Genomic DNA, 9,334 nt, shown 5'->3' on the forward strand with positions numbered 1-9,334 from the left:
CCATATTTTGCTTTGTCTTTTTCGCTGAAGCATCGGCTAGTTTCATTCTTTTCCTTTTTTTTAAAAAAAAATAATAATAATAATAAGGGAGGAAATAATACTTAAATTCGAAGTCATTAATTAATTTTGTAGGAAGAGCATTATTTCATTTTCTAAGCTAAATCTCTTGATTTTGTTAATCTCTTAGTTAACTTCAAGCTTTGAAAATTAATAAAAATATAACTCGTATATATTAAAGGGATTAACCGTTTAAATCAAACATACGATATAATATGATTAAATAAATAGATTAGATTTTCTTTAATCTATTTTAATATTTACAAAATTAATTATATAACTTTAATTATTTTATATAACATGAAGAATGTCACAAACATATAACTTAAGTTATAATATAATTTTAGTTATTGTTCACTCTTATATTTCTGTTATTATGTATTATAACTTCCTATTATCTAAATTTTTCTAAAATTTATTTACTTTAAATTTATATATCTCCATATAGTATTTATAAATACTTACAATTATTAAAAATACTCACAAGAATATAAATTTAAATCGTGATATTAGTTAATTATGTTTCTAATACTTCTTGAATTTATTATAATTATTTTTAATTTTGAAGTGTTTTAATTTTCTAAATTTGGGAGGTGGCTACGCCCTTTTAATTTTTAATTGGAAAGAGAGCTAAAATATAACTAGATATATTATATAAGCATTATTCGTGTGAAATTGCGGGGGATTGTGGTTCTTCGGCACCCCTCTAGTCCCGCTCATGCATACAATAACCAAAAGAAAATTGTAACACAATATTTATGCGGTTGCATAGTTAAATTATTTAATTTTTTTACACATTTGAATTATTACATTAGATTTTATGAAAACTATCGTAAAAAAATACTTTAAAGTTTTAACATTTTTCTAAATTTTTTTAATAAGAAATGATAAAACTCGAACTTAATTTGTTAATTGGTCTATAAAAATATATATGTAATTTGAGTTATATGTTGTTAGCAATATTTTTCTTTTAATTAACTAATTTGGTGGGGAACATATATATATATATATATAATTAGATAAGTTTAATATTCCAAAGAGGAATCTTATATTATAAGAATAGGAATGAGGAGCTTGTTATATCTATGACACTGTTATTGGATACTTTTTTTGTTCTTTTCTAATGAGAATCCATTATTTGGCTTAGTGGAAGTTTCGGATGAAGAAAAGTTAGATTAGACTAAGGTTTTGGATAATAATAATTAGCTTTCTAAAGCCTCACATATATAATTTTCAAAGAATAACACACCCATTTAGTTCCATAATTGAGGAATGTTTGTAATTTTAACCCAAATTTTAAATTTTAATTAATGTATGATTAAAAAAAAATCCTATTATTTTTAGTACAATAAAAAATATTACTAAGAGAAGGTAATTAGTAAATTAACATGGAGAATGAGACAACCTTCTAATATGGTATTTTAATTATATTATTTTTTGAGTAAAAGTTTATAAATTTTGTTAATTAGATAATATATATATATATATATATATATATATCAATAATGACACAACCTTCCTTCTAATAGAGACATATAGAAATATATATCTCAGCTCAAACTCAAATAAATTATCTAGTTTGAATAAATATTTTTTTTTTATTTTGAATTCAATATTATGGTATTTCCAATAATTAAACTTGGCTTTTGTACATTATAATAAAAAAAAAAGGAAGAATCTGTGCCCCCTCATAATCCTTCGAACTGTTAATTGAGGAAAAACAAAGTTAAGTCCTAGGTTTGAGTTGCAGACAAATGAAAGTTGGTCACCAACATATATTAACGAAAATGAAGTTACCTAAAACCAAAAGCATCATTCTGAAAGGCATTAGGGTTTTGTGTTTATAAAATTCTTAAGGTAAATTCATGTAGTACACTGTTATATAGTACCTAAAATAAGTATATTTTCCTAAAACATTTTTAGCAAATACAAAACCACAAGAAGATATTTATTTATCAATTTAATACACCTCTAGACGTAATTGTTTGTTTCAGTAATAGTATATAAGGAGAATTAGTGTATACAATTGATCATATATTGTTATGATATCATCTTTCTTTATTTGTAAATAATCACTTCATCGACTTTTGTAGTGAAACTTTTCGTCTACTCTATTTCGTAAATTATTTTAAAAGGTCCTTTTAAAAAAAAAAAAAGAAAAACAAAGAGGTCTAATTCTTGCATGAATTATTAATAAAAAAAGACAACTCTTGTGAAAAACATGGTAAGTAAAAAAAACAAACTGAGGAGTATGAGTAAATTGTTTCTTCAACTTGTATCAGTAAAGAATAATTTACAAAATATATGGTTACATTTAATAGTAAATTTAAAATCCTCCGAGACTTGCTAAACAACTTTTTTATGAACTACTCTACTAAGTATGTCATATTTACTAGAGTGGGTTAGCCGTAATAAAATTAACTCTTGCACTCATTCTATAGAGTAAATTTTGTTGGTTGTTCATCTTCTGAAGGTACTGAATTGTGTTATCAGTAAATCCAAGTCTATTTTTAGTTGTGAGAGCATGAATCATAAATTTACTCCATGATGGATAATTGGCTTCATTTAGTTTTATTGTAACGAGCATATGTTTGGATTAGTCTGAATGATGATCAAAGTATGAATTTAACGTATACATACTAGGATCAATCTTTGCTTATATTTGAATGTTTGGAAATGGATTGTTGAAATGGTGTTTGTTTTCATTTAATATGGTTTTTGCTAAGATGATATAAAAATAATAAGGCACCACAAAAGATGTCTTGATACCATAAAAAATATAGTGAGCAAATAAAAACATAAGAGTTTAGATGTTATACTCGAGCCCAAAAATTGGCTCGAAATTAATTTTGACAATTTAAAAATAAATAAAAATATTATTTATAAATTAATTTAACTTTATTTTATTAAATTATTGAAAAAAATATGTTAGGGATGTAATCGAAAATATTTTTAGAAAAAATGGATAAAAATTTGAGTTCGGGGGGATGTTTTTGAAAGAAAAATTAGAAACTTGGTCAAAGTGCAAAAAAAAAATTTGGTCACATAGGACGGTCCAGTCAGCAGCCCCGACAAACCGAAGCACGCCTCGTGGCAAGACACGCTGACATCGGCACCATGCAGGAGACCACGCAAGCGATCCGCGTGCCCAACGATAGGACGACCTAAGATCTATCCCGTGCTCGTGGACGGCTCGGATTCGTTCATTCCTTAGGCGCGATCGAACAGACGAGATCAATTACAATGAATGGCCCAGATTCTCGCCAGCTCCCGCATGAGAAAAAGAAGCAAGTGTCAGATAAGGAGGCCAACCGCCAAGAGCCGCCGCACCAGAGCCACCACCAGCTGTCAAAAAACGTAAACATTTCCCCTACCCGCTTGAAATTTGATTCTGAGCGTCCCTGTAGCCAAATTGGAGCAAGAAGGACGGCGAGTGAGTTAGAAACTGCGAACAAAGACTGGCAGAGCCGCTGCGGCCAAAACCCAAAAATTCCTCCGATGAGCCCTGTAATAACTGACTTTTTGGGTTATAAAAAAATGATAATAATAATATATATATATATATATGTATGGCAGAGGGGAAGGATAAGACGGAACGGTTCAGATTATGGGATGGGAATGGACGGCTAGGATGATTAACAGGTGGGGTATAAATAAGATGAAGAAATAAAAAGAGAACATGAAGAGAAAAAAGGAGATTGTCGATAAAAAATTCGAGAGAGAGAGCCGGAGAAGGAAGAGGCGAGAAGATAGGAAATGAGGCAGTCAGTCGAGGACTTGAGAGATAGCTGGAGAAAGAGGAGATGATTAAGATGACTGAGTGAGCTGTGGCGGTGTTGAGGATGATGGAGATCGGAGGTAGTGTAAATTTTAATTTCAAACATTAAAATGGTAAATTGTAGTTAAACTTTTACCTGGAGATGCATACCGGTGGATTAAACTCTAGTCGAGAGTGAGAGGATCAACAGAGAGGATAGGGAGCTGTAGAAGGAGGAATGACTCGTAGAGAATAGGTAGAGGAGTGAATAGGGAGGGGAAGATCGAATAGGCAAAAGTGTGGTGGAACCATGCGGGAGGTACGAATGGGAGTGTGAAAGAAAAAGCTATATAGCTCTATACATCGGTGTGTGTGTGTGTGTGTGTGTGTGTGTATAAATATATGTATCAGAGTGTCAACAAAGGGAGAAGAAGTCCGATTACGTAGGAATTGAGATAGTAAATGTGAAAACATGTAGGTGAATACTTGTTGCCAATGAGAGAGGATATTGGGAGGCCTCTGAGGTTAGGCTGGGAGCGAATTAGTGCAAGGGATTATGAATGTGGGAACAATTAAGATGGACCATTAGGAGAGATAAAATAGAGAGAAATACTAGTAAGAGGAAATAGTCTGAGAGGGGTACATGAGGGAAATGAGATAGAGAGATATCAGTGAAAAGGGAGTGGTCTGGGAGTGATCCTTGCGAGAGATGAGAGAGAGAGATACCAAAGAGAGGGAGTGGCCCAAGAGGGACATTTGAGGGAGATAAGAGTGAGAAATACCTCGTGAGAGGAAGTGTGTGTGTGTATAGTCCGAGGGGAACAATTGAGGGAGTTAAGAGAGAGAGATATCAGTGAGAGGAAGTATGTGTATATGTTATAGGATAGGGCTGACGAGTATGTGTGGGAATTATGTTGATTGCACATGCATGTGGATATTAGTATGAGCTAGTTTATGTGCTTGTTGAATATGTATGCCTGTATGAGCTGTTCTCTATATTTACTAAATACGCATGCATGTATGATGTTTGACTATGACTGTAGAAATTGTATAACTCTACTGGTGGTCTTTTTGGTTGGATGAATATGCCGATGTTAGCTATTGATGATTGTTTGGTACTGGAGGTGGGTGGAGTCGCCAATGTTGGTGACGGTTAAGGGGTTGCCAGCAGGGTAACAGTGTGAGTGTGTAGACAATTTATGACCGAGGATTGAAAAAATTTAGGGACGAGTTGAGTCACTGATACTGGTGATGGAAGGAAACAGTAACGGAGTGAGTGGGTGGCCAGTTGGGGGTCGAGTTGTGACAAAAAGGGGTCGCCAATATTGGTGACGGCTGGGGGATTTTATCTGACAGTAATAGTGTGAGTGAGTGGTCGGGTCAAGGTCGAGGGGACAAGTACGTTGAAAATGTTGGGGTGGTCTAATGTGATGACTTCACATGGGAGGATTGATGATTTTTCATCGAGGAGAAGTGGTAATTACAGTAAGGGTATGTGAGTAAGAGGAGAAGAGTGTTGGTGGGAAAGATGGCGTGACTAATGGAAGTAGAGAACTAGAAGATTAGGCATTTAATTGAATTTTCATGCTATGTTTATGATTTAAATTTACTTTATTGAGTTTGTGTATGCTCATTATCTATCACTTACAGATGATGTAATACCGAAAACTGGACCAGAGCTGCGTGCTTCCAAACTTAGCATGTAGAGGAGACGGAGCAGGGAGTATGAATAATAAAACAGAATAATTACATAGTTAGTAGCAAGTAACTCATTTTGAAACGAGAAATTGTGAATTCGTAAGCTACTGTATTGATGGATATACAATGGAAAAACTTTAGAAATTTGAATGATTGGATTTGAACATTTTCTATGTGTATGGCCGAATTTATTTATGGGATGATACATGTTATGCCACATATGCTAACAGGGTAGTTGTAACGCCGCTGAAGCTAAAATCAGGGCGTTACAAACCCTTTCCCACTTTCCATTTCACGTAATTTTTTTGTCATTGTGTTCACCGTCTTTTTTTGTGCAAGTTAGCTGAAGAAAGAATCCTAGCCGTGAAGGAGGACCGGTGGAGTCGTTGCAACCGGAGTTCCCCCTCCTCCCCCCCCCCTCCCCCCGGTCGGTAGATTCAATTTTTGTGATTTTCTGGCCAACCAATGCCCCCTAACATGTTTTTCTATAGGGATACGTGCAAAACGAGCCAAAATCGACTGAAACCGACAAAAATCGACCAGGCCAAGGTGAACCGCCGCTATGGGCGACGAAGCCGGCACTAGAGCACGGTGGCATCGTCGTGCCAGAATCCTAAAATTTGCCAGAAAGAGTTTTGGACACTGATTTTGGATTTTTATGGTATTTTTAAGTATGTGACGAGAGTTTTGAATTTTTACAGGAAAAATTCAGAAAACTCGGTAACCCATTGAGAGGCATAACAGACAATGCAATGTCTCAAAACACCGATCCGGATAAAGATCTGTTACCTTATTCTCTATCATGGTAAACTAAGGCTCAACGATGTATAATTTCGTATTTTTATGAAAAATTAGAGTACCCTAAAAATAATTACAGGTCACTAGTGGAGCCGGAACCGGTTAGTTCATGATTATTCAGATTTCTTGTTTATTTTTATGTATTGCTCTATTTTTTTGTTATTATATAGTGCATGTTCTTAAATTATATTTTCTATAGCCTTATTAATTTATCTGGTTTATTCGGTTATATACCGTCAGTATGAATATAGTTTAAGTGATCTGTAAATATAATATGAGACATTGATATACGTATTTAGTTACTTTGTTGATGGAATCTTTATGTGAAAGACTTAGTGGGTACCCAAGGAAAGAGCAGACAGACCTAATACATAGAAAACCCTACCATGAACGTTACCTCAGTCGAACGGAGCTGGGAAGTCCCTTACTAGAAAGGTTTGGGATATATAGTCCACCCTCATACTGGATAGGGCATCGAGATGATGGACTGTTTGGCGGTCATTACTAAACGGGGTATGGGGACGACCGGTTAATTATTTAAATTGGATATTGGATTCACGAGTAGGAAAACATCCCTATGGACCCCCAGGGGTATCAGTAAGTAAGTAAGAAAGAAAAGTTATCGTTTCTTATTCTCTTATGTGTGAAAATAAAAAATAGTATGAATATGGGTCTTCATAGGTTGTTTTTGAAAAACTCATTATGGTAAGTACGGAATAAACGATTTTCTTTATATTGAATGAATTTAATCAAATTAAGGGCTCCATTAGTTGTTTTATGATTTTTACCAATCTTCAATTTTTCGTATCTGTGATTAGTGTGATATTCTCACTACGCTAGTGTAACTCACCCTTTCATTAACCATTTCAGATCAAGATCCATATCTCGATCAGCTAGAGAGTTGTGAGAAGTTCATTACTCGGATTCCTTTCAAGTACTAGTGAAGGTTGTTCTAGAAAGCTTATTTATTCGCTTTTCTTTTTATTTTCTTAATTACCATTTGTCTTTTAGTAGGGACATTCCTGTAACCCTATTGGGCATTCTAAATTATTATGTAAGGAATGTAAACCCTAATTATATTAATCGCTTTCAGATTTAAATTATAAATTCATTTCCTTTAAGATTTCGGGTCTCTATAGTTGGTGTCAGAGTCGCGTTATTCGGAATTATTCCTTACACAAAGACTTAAAAACATCAAACAAAAACCATCGTTCAACCTTTTATTGTGAAATGCAGGTACAAGAATACGAGAAGAGGAAGACCCCTACTAAACCGAGCAGTTCGAGATGGCTCCCTTCGAGAGGATGTCGACTGACTCTTTGAGATGTTGGAGAGACTCATCTCTACCCAGTAGGTCCGGGAGAAAAGGAGGGAGCTGTCTGACCCTCCCCTGCTGTCATAATTTGAGCCACCCTTGCAGCAGGAAGATCTGGAGCCACCTTGGTACAACCCTTTCACACCGTAGACCAGCATCTACTGCATCGGCTCAGCAGAACAAGAGGCTTAGGCCAGTGACTTAGGCTTATCCTCAAACTCCAGTAACAGGACGCGGTAGGACTTGTCAGCACTATGGCAAGTATTATAGGGACCGACCATCTTATCGTCTCAATAATACCTATCGCATATGTGAGAGTACCCAACACTACGTGAGAGAGTACTTGCAGAACCAGAATCAGGCTAGACCTCCTATCCAGGCCAGAGCTTACAACATCACTCAACAGGATGCTAAAGTCAATTCAAACGTGATACAGGGTACGTACATTATCTGTAATCACCTTACACATGTTTTGATTGATACTAGTGCTTTACATTCGTTTGTCTCATACACTTTTACATAAAAATTAAATATGTCACTGGAAAGACTAGTTTTTCTGTTGTTTGTGTCTACTTCTAAAAGTAGGACACTATTAGGGAAGGGTATATATAAAACTTGTATCATAGACATAGTACATAGGAAATTAAGTGTAGATCTGATAGAGATTGATACGGAGGACTTTGATATAATCCTAGAGATGAACTGGTTAGCGGTGTACCACGCCACTATAAATTGTTTCTACAAAAAACTTGTATTCAACCCTAACAAAGAGTTGTTTTGTAACACCCAAAATTTGTATTTTTATTTTTTAATTTATTTTAATTTTTATTAGAATTTTTGTTTAATTTTATTCTATTTTAATATTTAATTTATAAGGTTTTAATTTAATTTAATTTAATTTAATAGAAATAAAAATAATAATAATAATAAAATAGAGTAAAATTATTTTTAGAATTTAATTAAAATTGATTTTGAAAAAAATGGGTGAAAATTTGGATTCTGTGAGTGTTTTTGAAAAAAAATCGAAAACCGGAGGTCAAAACACAATTTAAAAAAATTTTACCACGTCAGCAACCCAGTCATTAACCCAGCCAACCAGAACACGACGCGTGGCAAGGAAGCTTATGCGGGAGGCCACGCGGGACGGAGCCACGTGGGCAATCCGCGCGCACGCGATCAAACGGTCCAGATCTCACGCGTGCGGACGGCCCAGATTGAATCAAGCACGGACAGTCCAGATTGCATTGCGATGGACGATCCAGATTTATTTATGATGGATGGCTGAAATTAAAAGGGAAAAGTTATAAATAACCTCACCCACACCCAACCCCAAACCCTAGTCGCCAGTACCCTTGTCGGAAAAGAAGAACCAGTCACTAGAGAAGCTGGTCGTCGCCACCTGCTGCCGCACCGGAAGATTTTTTGACCGCCAAAACAAGGTAAATTTTCTCCCTTTGGCTCGTTTTTCGATGTTAAATTCGCCTATGGCCAAATCGGAGCCAAACCATCGGCCAATCGGTCGAAAAATATCGCCGAAGTTGAGCAGCGATGTCACGGCTTCTCTCAGTTTTTGCCTCCGATGAAGCCCTTTTCAGTTCCCGTTCGATGCAATTTTTACACTACTGTGATCACCGTCTTTTTCTCTACAGGTTGACCAGAGCAAAACATCAAATCATGACCCGCGTCGGAGAAGCCACCGCACCCGAGAG

This window comes from Carica papaya, chromosome 8 (genome assembly GCF_054855325.1).
Source record: "Carica papaya isolate Zhongbai chromosome 8, ASM5485532v1, whole genome shotgun sequence".
In the NCBI taxonomy this organism is placed as follows: Eukaryota; Viridiplantae; Streptophyta; class Magnoliopsida; order Brassicales; family Caricaceae; genus Carica; species Carica papaya.